Genomic DNA, 14224 nt, shown 5'->3' on the forward strand with positions numbered 1-14224 from the left:
TGTAAAACAAGTAAAGGGACTTTCAGGTGTACTTGAAATATGTTTTTAATTAAAATTCCTTTGTCTATTTAATAAAATACGTGAAACTCTTGAAGAGTTAAGTGCCACAATAGCATCTGTTTTAGAAAGCCAACTCAGGGGCACAAGGGAATGAATCCTTGACTAGTCTATATTTAAAGTAAGAAAGCTTAATGGGGAAATAATTTTCAGTGGAAAACTGAATGTTTATGAGGCTTAAAAGTAAAAGTAACACTTCCCTAAAGACACACAGAGATGTGCATGGCACAGAGTCCAAGGTTGGACTTCTGGGTCAAAAATCCCATGAAAACACGTCATTACTTAACGTTTTTTTCATGTTTAAATTCCCTGGCCCTGGTAATTTGTGAAGAGGGAACTGAAATATTCCAGAATCCCCCTAGTTTGCCTTTTTCTGTCTGACTTGTGATGCTCAGGGAGTGGTGAGGGAGCAGCAGTCGTTGGAGAAGGGGAAGAAGTTTTTCTGTGACTCTGATGTAGTGCAAAGTCTGTAGAAGAAGCAAAAAGAAGAGAAAATTCAGGACAAAACCACTCAAATAATGGAATCTGAGATTGCCAGATCCCAGTTTTCAACTGGTCATTTTATACATAGAAGCCAATGATCTGATACCAAGGTGACCAAGTCCCCGTTTTGGGGGAAAAGAGAGAATAAAGTGGAAATTCTAAGGGGGAGTCTAAAGATAAAAGCAGAGTAGGGGGTGAGATCAGTTATCCCCGTGCCCTTAACACATGAGGGGCAGATTTTGAGGGGAATAAATGAGCTACATTTGAATGTCAGGAATTTTCTGTTCCAGTTGAGTTGGTCGTAGGGGAACATCAGTGTCCTGTCCTGGCTGCTTCGGGCTGTGTTTTAATTGTAATTGTGTTTGTGAGTGCCTTTATCTGAGAGCCATTTGCAAACAGAGCAGGTAGGGCCATCCATCTTTTTGTCTACCTAGGGCTGGAATTTGGGAAGTTTTAATGGAAAAAGTGCTGGCTAAGATACAAACCCAGTCCTTTAGCTTGCAGCTGGACCACGTAAAAATCTATTGTAAAACTGCTGTCAAACGCCAAACCTCTGCACTTCAGAACTACTGGGAGCAAATTTTCCACAACAGTCTGGTAAATGAATGAGTTGACCAAAAAAAAAATCTAAATACAAGAGCATAACAGCCATTACAGCCATTAGTTCCAAATCTGCCAGTGGGAGTTTCTGAGCTCCCAAGAAATAGTGGCAAAAATGAAATCCTGCATTCACAAAGATCTGAAATATTCAGTAATTGTGTCTGAAAAAGCCATGTTTTTACCCAAAAAGGCTACAAAAATTGGCTGTTAGCTCTGAAAGTCACCATCTCTTAGGATTCCTTGGAGATGTCAAAGTGAGTTTTTGGGCACTTGGTTATTTGACAGCAGGATCCATTAACATCCAATTTATTTTCAAGTATTGGCTTGATATTTCATTAGTGTCTGTGATCTGTCTCAATTTTCAGATTATTTTACCTCCCACTTGAATCCCATCATTTGTGGGGGCTGGGTTTGTTTGGGATGATTTCCCATGGAATTCATGGAGTCCACAGCCCAGCTGAAACCAAGAGTCTGGAGATATCCTCCAGAGCAGATAAATGGGGAGCTTCATTCTGCAGTTAATTTTGAAAATGTCTTTAATAGCCAATAAATTGATTCTTCACCAAATTGCTTCTCTCCCTTTCCCAACTGCACAGGCCTGATTGATTTAGCTGATCCAGAGTTTTTTTATTCCCACTAGTAGCTGGGAGTAATAATTTTAGAGATATCTGTGATTAGGAATGACAACAACCAAAAGAAGCAGATTTTTTTTTAAGCCTTGCTCGGATCCTGGTGTCTCTGAGGGGAACTCTCTGTGCTCAGCTGATAAAAGAACAGTTGAGGAAAGAGTCAGTTGTGAGTTAAACACTTCACAGGGAAGAGGTGATTAAATATTTCCTGTTTGGTTTCATTTTTGGTTTGGACAAAGTGTTGCCTCCTGTGTTGCCTTATTCAGGCACTGCCACAGTGTTGTCTCTGCAGGGTTTTTGGGTACTTGAAGAAACTACTGAGCTGGAGTTCCTCAGTTTATGGCTCGTGCTTTCAGGGGGGTAATAAAGCCTTTGAATTTGAATTTTAGTTGCAGATGCCAATTACATGCAGATAATAGAGTTCAACTTTTTATCTGTACTTACTTTAAACAAAGAGCTGGTTTGCTAATCTAAATATTTAAGTAATCACATGCTTAGTTTTTCAGTTTTTAGCCTTGATTTTTTTATAAACTTGTGGCTGATTACCCTTAAGCAGCATCCCTCTGTGTCTGAATATGGAAATAAACTATTAAATAATAATAATTATAATAACATCATAATAATAACATCATAATAATAACATAATAATAATAATAATAATAATAATAATAATAATAATAATAATAATAATAATAATAATAATAATAATAATAAATAAAAAGTGATGCACAGAGAAGCTTTGAGTGGGTATAAAATCTTTGGGTAATTATGGAAACCACCAGTTAGGTGGCACAAATCTTTGCAGGACCTTCACTCTGCATCCCAAACTCTGCAGAGTCACTGCTCTGGGAGGAGAATTACAGTGTGGAATTTACCAGACTGATTGGTTAATGAGGGGAGAGGAGATTTGGAACTCACCTTGCAATTTCCATTTTATCTCTGTCAGTTTTATGACACAGAAGCAGATTCAGGATGTGTTAATACGCAGAGTGGGCTTAAACTTTGCAGGTTCCAAATGCAGATGAAAGGCACAGATTTCAGTCCTTGGGTTTCCAGAGCAAAGGAAGGCTTTGGAGATGCAGCTGGAAACATCTGGGCACTTATTAAGAGCACACAGGATTTTGTGGATGGATGGATTGGCTTAAAATAATGCAGGGAATTGCAAATAATTGGCTTTTTGCACGGAAAGTGGGAAGTGATCTGCAGCATCTTTAGGCTTCTGGATATTTCCAGGCTGGACATTCTCCTGAGAAATCCCCACTGCCTCAGATAAAATTATATATGCCTAAATACCACCTTAAACCACTTACTTTTCAAAAACTGTTTGATGTCTATAAGTCATAAGTGTATCCATGGAATGTTTATCCAATTATACTGTTAAAAATAAAGAGCAAAAAGAAACTCAGATTTACTCTGTAGAAACAAACCCAATATAGAAACCTAATGTTAATTCTAAATATCTCATAGATTTTTGACTTCATTAAATGAGTATTTTTATTCTTTTCAAAGGAATCTAATTGTTAATTATCTGACAGTGTTATGTTAGAAACTTGAAAATTATTTAGTATCATTCTAAAAGTAATGTCCAGTAATGAAGACTGTCATGATAAAAACATTAGGAAATATGAATTATCTTAGGCAGTTTTTAATTACAGAAGTTATTTGCAGAAACTTTGCCTGTGTTGGGAAATTTTGGAGGGTTTTAATACAAAAGGACTGAGGAGAAATTCTGACTTGCAGATAAATCTGAGGATTGTAGGCATTCCCAGTTTTTAGGGGATAAAAAATACTGATGAGAGGATTGTTAGCAAAACTGCTGGGGTAGCCCAGCCTGTCTTTATTCCATCACAGAATCGTTCATGTAGAATAACAGACTTAGCAGTGCTGCTAAATGTCAAACCAGGATTTTTTTTTAACTCTGTTTTGAAACCCGGCGGCGCTGAATTTGATTTTTGTCTCTCTTGAACTTCCTTATTTATTGCTCAATACCCAAGTCATCCTTACTGCTGCATTTCCAAGTGCCTTGGAAGTCTTCCTTTGGAATTATCCGGATCCTGTGGCATTGGATTTGTCTTTTCCCCCTCCCATCCATTGGCAGGCTCTGTGAGAATGATGTATAAAGTCATCTCTTATGGCTGAGATACCCAATAAATGCTTTAAATGCTCTTGTGAGCTTCTGCTTCAGAACTAAGTGGCAACAAATAAAATGTACGATTTAATAAGCCTGGAGACTTTTAGATAAAACAGGAATCTATTGGAGGATAAACTACTTAAAATTTTCCTTACAAACCAAGCCAGTTTGCCTGAATGAAGCTGGTAGAGGCAATTTTCTTTAATTCTGACATCTCTACTATGCTTTTGGAACACAAATTTTAATAATACTTAGGTTTTGTTGCTTCCTATATTGTTCCGTGCATAAAATTAAAAGGAATCCATTCAGTGTGATAAAATTCTGGAAAATAAGGGTTCTTTTCCCCATAACAGAATTTTGCAAGGAATAGCACCATTAACAGGAGATTTGCACTTGCACTAAAAGCAGTGTGGACTTATGGGGTGAGTTAATAACTATTAACTTCCCAGTGGAACAAACACGGTGTAACAAGATAGTCCGTGTGAATTCAGAGTGTTCTGATCTCAAACATTTGCTGGGATTTAGTGGATTGGAAAAAAATAATGCCACTGTGAAGAGAGTGATGCTGATTTCTCTCCCTGTGCTCTGCAGCTCTGGCTCTCAGGACGAGAGCAGGGAAGGTTTCTTTAGCATTATTTTGTTTTTTCATGAAAATCTGGGCAAGGCTTTGTCCCTGCTCCAGGGGGAGGAAGAAGAGCAGGATGCTGCTGAGGAGGGGTTGCTAGGAGAATCCCTAATAGTTCTGCTCACAATCTTCTGGCTTGCAGGAGTGCAGAAGCCACAGGACTTGCACTGGAAGGTTTTTCATTTTTATGGGACTTTCTGGTAAATAATTGAAAGGACAGGTTGTTAAAAACAAGGGTTTAAGGCAGTTCCTTATTGGCATTACTGTTGAATACTAAGTTTAATTGTTCTTAGTTGACATCAATAGGTTTTGTGGGTGTTTAAAGGGAAAAAAAAAGCAGGCAAATGACAGGGAAAAAGCAGTGCTGCTCTTTAGCTTTGACCAACAGGGTTGTAAAACTGTCAGACCTCTGCACAGAGGGAGCTGAATGCTGAGAACACAGAATCATGGAATGGTTTGGGTTGGAAAAGACCTTAAAGACCGTCCCATTCCACCCCTGCCATGGCAGGGACACCTTCCACTGTCCCAGGCTGCTCCAAGCCCTGTCCAGCCTGGCCTTGGGCACTGCCAGGGATGATCAGACTGTGAGCACCTCCAGGAACTGCAGCTGGTTTTGTTCATCAGAGATTTTCAAGCATTGGGCGAAGAGGATAAAGCAGCTAAGCAGGTCCCAGCTCCAGGCTTCCATCCTGCATCCTTCATTTTGCTCTGAGGTCAGAGCATTCCCTTGGGAATGCAGGTGCTCCTACAGATGGAGGTGACAGTGACAGTCCTGGGGTCAGTGCTTTTAAGGCATCAGAGCCTTGTCAGCTCTTCTGCTTGGATCAGGGTTCCAGGCAGACAAGCTTGGGAGGGTGTGAAGTGTTGTTGAACAGCTCAGCTGGGTAATTTAGGTCTAAAACCTGACATCATTAGCAGGATGTTAATTGGGGAATAGAATCTGTCTAGATAGGTTTCTGCACTCCACTGCTGGCAGCAGTCACCACCAAGTAAGAGCTGTGTCATTTGTCACTTTGAGGAGCACATTCCTGAAGTTCTAGTAGAACAAAAAGCTTCAGTTGCTGAGGAGAACTACAGTCCCTAAAGCTGCAAAGCTTCCTCAGAGCTGGATCTAAGATGCTTTTGAAATCCTGGGAAGGAAGAGCCAACGTCTTGTGTGAGGGGAAGTTGTCTTAAACTCCCCCAATCCCAGGTTCTCATCAAACAGGAGGACTCTGGGAGAGGGCTGATGGAAATTGCTCATTCCAGGGAGCACAGCTTTGGTGCCACACAGTTTTGGTGGGAAGAACTACGTGGGAAATGAAGAGGGAAGCAAATACAGTGTGGAGTTGCTGAGTACGCTGCTCCCAGGTGTTGTGGAACTGGGATAATGTGGAAGAGGATTTTTAAATAAACCTGGTGTCCTTGCCCATGGCAGGGGGTTGGAATGAGATGATCCTTAATGCCCTTCCAACCCAAACCACTCTGTGATTCTGGATTTTAGGATGGGCTGTTCGTGATAGGGATGATTAGGAAGTTTATTAAAGTAATAATTTAAGACCCTCTCAAGGATATTTTTTGGCTGGGGAAGGCACCACAACTGGCCACCAGACAGATAATTTGAATCACTTTTCTTGTGGCTTGGAGTTACAAATTGTGAATGCAGGAATGTACCTCGTTCTTCTCACCAACCTGCTCCACAAAACCACGCGGATTCCTCTGGAATTCAGCAGTTTAGGCTCAGTCTCCAGAAGGGATCAGTGTTATCACTGTGAGCAGGCAGTTCAAGCATAATTTCTGCTGAATTACTCTCTCTCCAGCAGTGGGATGTTTTATCTGTCTCTTTGTCAGCTCTGTAGAGATATGGCTGTGTTTTATTTGCCGATGGCCTTGATACACAGCAATGTATGCAACTGATCCACAAGTTAAATTTGTGTACTGGATATCTCCTCATTCATTTCTCCTCTCTATTTGCAGGAGAGAATAATGACTATAATAACAAAATGGATATGAACAACCAATTACTAATGGTTGGAAGGAGACTTTGGGCTTGTTGTAGATTTTGTGCTTATTTATAGATTAAGGATTTTACTGAATTCCCTCTTCTTCCTTCTCCCAGGAAGTAACCAACCAAACCAAAACTACTTGTGTTATGAACTTTTAAAATACAGTCCTGAAGTCACACACCTGCTTAAATGGGTTTCTCTTAGGCATCAGAGAGCTCCTGTTCCAGCTTTTAAAAAGTCATTTACACCATGGTTGGGCTTTATAAGCTTTGGCCTCACCAAAATTGTTCCAAGCAATGCAATCACAGCCTTGACACGAGAATTGGGAGAAAAAAAATGGAAGAGGAGAGAAGGGCAGCTGTAAAACAAGCAGGAAAGGTAGGCAAGAGCACAAAACAAGTAACTTTTTTTTTTTTTTTTGGTGAGCTTGTGACAATTCCTGCTCGCTCAGACCAGATGGAAGGAGCTTCCTCTGCTTTTGTTTTTAAACTGGTTTAATTCAGTAACTATGTGGGCTTTATTTATAGGCTTGCTCCAGCAATCATGGGCAGGCAAAAATAACAGCAGCAACCTGCTTCTCCTGCCCATGGATGTCACAAACATGAGTTAAAGCTGGGGTTTCTGAGATGTTTAACGACTATTTTTGATATGGGCTGAGTCTGAGACCAGAAATCAGCAGCTCTGGGGAGAGGGACACGGTAGAGCTCAGCATTTCCCTGTCAGGACAGAAATCTGTTGTTATGATTTAGACGTTTGGATCTGCACCTAAACATAGACTTGAGGGTCTTCACTCTTTTTAATCCATCTCTGTTTAATTCAGACTTTGAAAATTGCCCTGACTCCTCTATGCTGCTATGTATCAAATCCAGTGGATTCAGCTGGAAAAAACTGGAGTGACATCAGGCTTGGTGTCTTGTGCCACTAAAGGGGGAGAAAAATGCAAAGAGGACACCAAATGTTGCTGTTTGATCCCTGAATTGTAATTTTTACATGCAGTTCTCTTTGTCTGGGAGACTTGTGCTGGGATGTCTTAATGGGAAGCAGTTTTCAGGCACTGATCACCCTGACACGGAGCAAAAGCATGAACAGGGTGAACTGTTTCAGGAGTATTAAGGGATCGCTTTTCTGCCTGAACCTAGTAAAATTAGAGTAAACAGCCTTCAGATGGGCATGTGCCACTACAATAAGAGAACGCTCTGAGCACATTTCTGTGTGGTCAATAACAATTTAAAATCAAGTGTCAATACCCAGGGAGTCATACCTGTGTGTGTTCAGAGGTTATTCAGGATTTTCTAAGCAAGCACCAGTTTTCAGAAGACTGAATGTGGAGCTCCCACTGCATTTACCACTCTGACATTCTTTTTTTTCCTTAAAATATGCTCATGATTTCATTTTCAGAAAGCCTATTTAATTTGCAAATTGATAAGTAAAAATACAAGGGAGTACTGGGCTATAAAATAGATTTGTTGCTTACATGTTTTTTAATATCTCAGACAAATTTTCAGCAGTTCTTTAAACTGTGCTTGTCATAAAGTAGAATATAAGAGCTTTTTATTAATAGCTAGTTCAGATAATCACGTGAATTTTTTATGGGCTCAGATATTCCTAGATTTGCTGTCATTTCTTCAAGTGGGCATGAATTATGGGACTATACATCCCCAGTTCTCCCTGTCCTGTGCTTGGATAAGGAATGGCCTTGAGACATCACAGCTCAAGAGCTCTGTGGAGGTATCCTTAGATTTTAGCAGGGATTTTGGCAAGCTCATAGGTTTCCCTGACTGGTTTCCCCATTAGTCACAGCAAAGGAATGGCATGGCTAAGTTGGCTTTTAAATCCTGCAGAAGCAAACGTTAGTGTTGGTATTTCCTTGCCTTCTGCACAATCCCTGGCTGGGTTTGGGATTTTGGGCTCCCAGGCAGTGTCCAGTGGTGTCTGGTGCTGCTCTGGGAGGTGACGCACGCTCCGTGACTCGGCACTTGGGCAGCCCTGGGCTGCTTCACCACGTTCTCCTTCCCTGCGCTCCTCTGCACTGAACTTACCACTCTTCTTGCTGAGTTAATTATAGCTAGGTTAGAATATGGAACATGCAGTGTGTGCCCCTCATGCAGAAATGCTCTGTCAGTGCAGTGGTTAACTGGGGGAACAGGCCGTGAGTATCTTACGAGCTCCTCGTTTGTGAGCTCAGTTAATACAAGGGTGCATTGAATGCTAAGTGCTGGCCCTCTTGATAAGGAACTGAACACTTTCTCTGGTGGTGCTCCTGCCCAGCTGGTTTTTTATGTGTCAGTCCCGGGGAAAAGCTCTGATTCCATCCAGGATTAGAATTATCTCGAGCATCTTGTTAAAACACACATGGAGTCCTAAAGAACAAACATTTTTCATCAAGGGCATTGTGACATCCTTACAAAAAAGCCCTAAAAAAAGCTGATTTAGTATCAGCTTTCCCCATCATGTGAAGGGAGGATGCTTTCAATGCAACAGCACCTTAAACTCTGGGGCAGGAATTTTATTTTTGAACTGTTGGAATTAGAACAGTCTCTGGATTTAGTCTCTGGATTAGCAATCTACAGTATGGATTTCTCCTGGAATCAGGGACCTATGCCACCACCGTATAGCAGAATATCACCCTCCAGGTGATAAATTAGTAATACCTGAGCCCTGAGATACTCTCATCTAAATATGAATTTTTAATGCCAGGAAAAGGACCCAGCTTTTAACTTAGAACTGTTATTTGTACTCAGAGGGAACAGATCGTTGTAGTCCAGACAGGCAGGCATGAGCAGGCTGGTGGAACACCAAGAGGCATCACACCAAGAGTGAGGAGATCCATTCCTCTCCCTGATTTCCCATTTTTACTATTGGTCTGTTGCCTTGGAATTTGACATTAATTTAATCGCAGTCCATGGCTAGGACATAGTTGCATATCATGTGATTATTTTTATTTATTTATTTAATTATTTTTAGCTAGGAGTTTTTCCATCCAGAAGCCAGATTTTCACCTTGATACTTGCAGCATTCCTGGCAGCCCGGTAAATCCGAGCACGATCCAGCACTTAAGAGGAGGGAATAAATGCCCAGTTTATATCAGACATGACCTGTTACTGGTTTGCCTTTCCTTAGCACTTGCCAGCATTCAGCTGGGGGAAAAAAAGAAATGATTCTCCAAGGCTGGGAAAAACAGGTCTTCCCAGACTTCCCGGTTTTAGAGCCTAATGAGTTAAATTCTCCTCCGTGCAGGATTTTAAGCGGCTTAGACACACAAGGTCAAAGCCAAGCGCTCCATTCCCTATTCCGACTCGCGGCTGCGAGGGGGGCACAGCTCCCTTGGGACGGAGCCCTCGGGAGACGGTGACATAAGCAGGGAATAAATTCCCCGCTCCCAGCAGTGCAAGCTGTCCCTGTTTTGCCGGGGCCGGCGGCCCCCCCGCCTCCCCGGGCAGATCCCATGGAACTGCAGTCCTGCATCCCTCGCTGCCGTAACTCCCCGTAAACATGGCATTAGCAGGCGCCCAGGTCACGGCCACAGGGCTTTTACCGGCGAGGGAGGCACGATGCGATTGCAGAGCTCGGGATGCCTTGCACGATGCAAGGACTGTGACTTTGGGGATGCTTCCCTGCTACCTTTTGTCCCGTTTTCCTGCAGCGTTACCACGGCATCCCCGATTTCTGTGTGGTCGGTGATGGTGATGGGGACTCGGGTGTGTTAAATCGGGAGAGCCCTGCACACTTCACTGAATAGCAGCAGCTTCAGTCCCCGAGGAGGATTTTTGGGTTGGTTTGGCTTTTAATGAAGTGCCGTAGCGCAAGTTCAGCGATGAACACAGTCCGTGTTCCTCCATCGCCGCTGTACGGACACTTCATTAGGACGGCTGAAGTTAATAAGCAGCAGTAGTTCCTCGCCATCAGCCATGTGAAGAGCCAAAGCACTTCGTGCATCCTCCAAAAATCCTCCAGCTACCCCTCTCCCCTCCCAGGCACCGCTGCAAGGGGAGCAGGCAAAGAAACGCTGGTATTTTTCTAGAAGAAAGTCGCGTATCGGGATATTCTCTCCTTATCTGTCACGAAAGTTATTGGATGCAGGAGCTGTTCGCAGGCAGGCAGATACGCTATTGCATAACGCTGGCGCTCAGCGCCAGCTTTTCTCCTCATCCCTACGAAGTTTTCCGCCGGCAGAACCGGCGGACGGGCGATTTCGGGGGCTCGGGGCGAGCGCCTTACCTTGTGCTTCCTCACGCAGAAGCGGCGGTCTGGGCGAGCATCTCCCTCCAGCCGCCGGGGCGAGCTGGGCGTCAGAGCCTGGGCGCCGGGGCGCATCTGCCGCGGAGCCGCCGAGCCGCCGGAGGAGCCGCAGCCGCCGCCGCCGCGCTCCCCCGCTGCCCTCATGGGCTGCGGCGGGGGCTCGCTGTCGGGGGGTCCCCTCGGCCGGGTCCCCGCCGAGGGGAACTTGTTGAGCGGGACCGGCGGGCGTCCCCCAGCCGGGCGGGAGCGGGGAGGAGGAGCCGGGGGCCGGGCTGGCGGCGGGGGCGGGCGGGGGAGGTGGGATGGAGCGATGGAGCGGCGATGCTCGGCGGCCGCGCACAAGGAGGGGAGAAGCGCGGAGCTGCCGCTCGCAGGCTGGCTGAGAAGCTTGCTTTATTGCTCTGGTTCCCCTGCGCGGGGGTTCAGTAATAACAGAGCCGTGCACACCGTCCCCGAGCAGCCCAGGTTTCCAGTCGCGCTACGGGAGCGATGGAGCAGCCGCAGAGTGGGTGATGCTGATCCATTGGGAATTTCAGCGAAGCGCTGGGTTAAAGCTACACGGCTGCCTTTTATTGGGAGGGAAAGTGTTTAAGGTGCTAAAGGAGTAGCTGCTCCCATTTGCTTTTAAGCCTTGTATAAAATGGACGCGAGTTCGGAGTGAAGCAGTTTGGCAGAGGAGATTGATAAACGTGATCCATCTGCGTAAAACTTGAATCACATCTTTCCTCCTTTTCTCTCATTTTACAGAGGGTTTAGCAATGATGTTTTTCACTTTAAAAAAGCAAAACCTTAGAAGTTAAATAGGTCGTGTGTATTTTACCTGAGTGCTAGACAGAAAATGCATGAGAGGCACGAGAATTGGTCCGAGTTGGGAAGCGTTGGGTCTGTGCTTCATTCGGAGGTTCCCAGGAGTTTTGCTGTTCAATAAATACTTTCCAGCAGGAAAGTCCCCTAGCCCAGGTGCCAGCAGGTGTGGGCCACGGAGTTCTCTGTCACAGCACTGCCTTCACCTTGAGGATTATTGATTTTGGGGGTTACTGAAGCGACCCCTGATTTGAACCGGCAGATGAGAGGGGCTGGAGCAGCCCAAAGTGTTGCAGCACGACCCCACAGCACAGCAGGCAGGGCGAGCCGAGCTGGGCGCTGGGTGAGTCCGGCCGTGCACGGGCACGGTGCAGCAGCAGCCCTGGCTCCAGTCCCGGGTGTGTTTGGAGTTATTCAGCTGGGGCAGCCCTTGCAGCGCGGCGCTGCCGCTCGGTGCTGCCGCAGCGGCCGGGGCTCCGCGGTGCCAACAGCCCGGGCTGGGGCTGGGCCGGGACAGGGGACCCGCCTGGGTCCGGCTGGCACCCGGTGTGACTCCATCCGTGGGCAGGCAGTCACCGAGAGCCCGGGCGGTGCAGTCGCGGTGAGGCTGTGCAGGAGCGGATCAGAGCCGCGTTCAGCAGAGCAGAGCAGAGCAGAGCAGAGCAGAGCAGGCAGTCAGCAGAGGGCAGCTCCGCTGCTCTGCCTGTCTGTACCTGTGCAGGTGCTGCCGCTGCCCTCTTCCCTCTGCTCCTTATCCCTGCTCCTGATCCCTGAACGAGGGTGCCAGGGTGTGCCCTCCACATCACCCGCTGCTCTGCCCCGGGCTAGGAACTGTGACACGGCTTGGGTCACACTCAGCATCTCTCATGGTATTTTATCAGATTTTTATTTTTTTTTTCCAAAGAACTTCAATATCGAGCTGCTTATTGATGCAACAGCAGCCACCCCGCTGTTATTTTTTTTTTTCTTTCTGTTTTTCTTTCCAGCAGTGCTGACTTGCTGTATTCCAGGTCCTCTGTGGATTTCTCTCTATAAAAATAAATGTAGTTTTTGGCTGCAGCCTGGATACAGACGTGGGTAAAATTACATGGTAGGGTGAGCACGTCTGAAATAACACAGGCTACTTCCTCAGAGCCAACAGATCAGTGGTAGGAGATGCTGCTGCTTTTTCACAAGCTGAAAATGTGAGTTTATCCAGCCCATGATTACTGGAAGGAAATACTATAACTTGATATCCTGAGTGACTTGAAAGGAGAATCTGTCTGACAGAAGCAGCAGTTAAACATCATTCTTGTCTTCTCCATAATGATATTTAGAAGCTGTTGTCTCAAGGCTGATTAGTCTTGCACAGCATTATGCATATGCCCCACTTATGAACTGTACAGCATCTTGTGGAGGTTTTTAGGGAATTAAAAAGTACTTTCTGATGTGGACCATATTCATGTGTAACTGCTGACACCATTGGTGTATACAGAGATTTTTTAAATCAGGGTTTGTGAAAAATGAAGTGTTTTGTGATTATCATGCTTCATGTTACTGTAACAGCACATAGAAGTAAATACACTGGGAAATTGGAAATGCTTCATCACCCCATTTGTCAATATTTTAGCCTTTAAAAATGCTGAGCATGACTGTTGCATAATGAAATGTAGTGTTGAAGAGATGCTTGAGAGGGGAGACGGGTTGGGCTTCAACCTGAGAGGGTGCAAAGAGAAAAAAGACAACTAATTGTAGTTGTTTTCAGTTATAAATGTATTTTCCTCTCATGGAGTGTCCTACCTTCCCAGATTGGCTTTTTCTCCACTCAGGGAGGAGTGAGCCCTGCTTGGGGCTGCAGTGACACGTGCAGGTGGAAGTCCTGCCTTGGGCAGTGGGAAAAGCAGGGGTTGGAGAGCAGTGGGATGGATTTTTAGTGGCATTCTCTGTGGAGGAGTGCAGTGAGGGGCCCTTCTCCCTCACTGCTAATTGCATCATAAATTCAGGGAGGCACCTGTGTGTGTATTCAGAATTATTCAGCACACACAGCCTGGTGTTACAGACTTCAGGTTTTACATGACTTTTTTTCTTGTATTCAGTTTCTGAGGACACATCTGGGTGACTGTGGGAGGGTCAGCCTGGCCTGTCCTCCCCACACTCAGGTTTTGGCTCAAGGACTGCCCCAGGAAATGCTGTGCCTGGGGAGATTTTTTTGCTGAGCAGCTGCTTTGGAGGATTATGCTCCTCCAGAACACGCAGGTCCGACAGTGGAACACTAAAATGTAATTTTCTGGAACAGTCTGTGAAGTTCTTGTGGAGGAAAGCTTGGATGCAGCTCAGGGGAAAGCATGTGGCAGCCAAAGCTCAAGTTACCTGCCAGGTGTTTGGTGGCCACCAGTGTGGGGAAGGAGGATGATAAACCAGCACCAGTGGGATTTTCAGATCTATGTTAAGTAAATTATAGTAGGAAGCATAATTTAAATCTCAACACTACATGCCTGAGCTGGGTTCCCAGGGATATGAATTCCATAGGACCAGGCTAATTTATGGCAGAACTTCCCACCTGTGTTGGAGATGAAAAAAGGGTGAAGTTCACGTGATTTGAAGCAGAGCTGTGGACAAAGTTGTGCCTTTTCTTTCTGTGGTCACTTGGGACCAATGCTGTCACTCAGTCTTTGCTAGAACCAAGTATTTT

At 45.0% G+C, this 14224-nt stretch overlaps 2 protein-coding genes across 2 annotated transcripts in view; one reads left to right on the forward strand and one right to left on the reverse strand.

Annotated features, from left to right (window-relative positions):
• Window positions 1–10837, reverse strand: part of INSYN2A (inhibitory synaptic factor 2A) — a 40781-nt gene extending 29944 nt beyond the window's left edge. Inside the window, exon 1 of the mRNA XM_066554639.1 lies at window positions 10729–10837. The gene's annotated coding sequence lies outside the window, so the exon portion shown is untranslated. The remainder of the gene's footprint in view (window positions 1–10728) is intronic.
• The window catches only part of DOCK1 (dedicator of cytokinesis 1), a 277491-nt gene that overhangs the window by 124703 nt on the left and 138564 nt on the right, over window positions 1–14224 (forward strand). The window lies entirely within an intron of this gene.

This window comes from Molothrus aeneus, chromosome 8 (genome assembly GCF_037042795.1).
Source record: "Molothrus aeneus isolate 106 chromosome 8, BPBGC_Maene_1.0, whole genome shotgun sequence".
NCBI classification, from domain to species: domain Eukaryota; kingdom Metazoa; phylum Chordata; class Aves; order Passeriformes; family Icteridae; genus Molothrus; species Molothrus aeneus.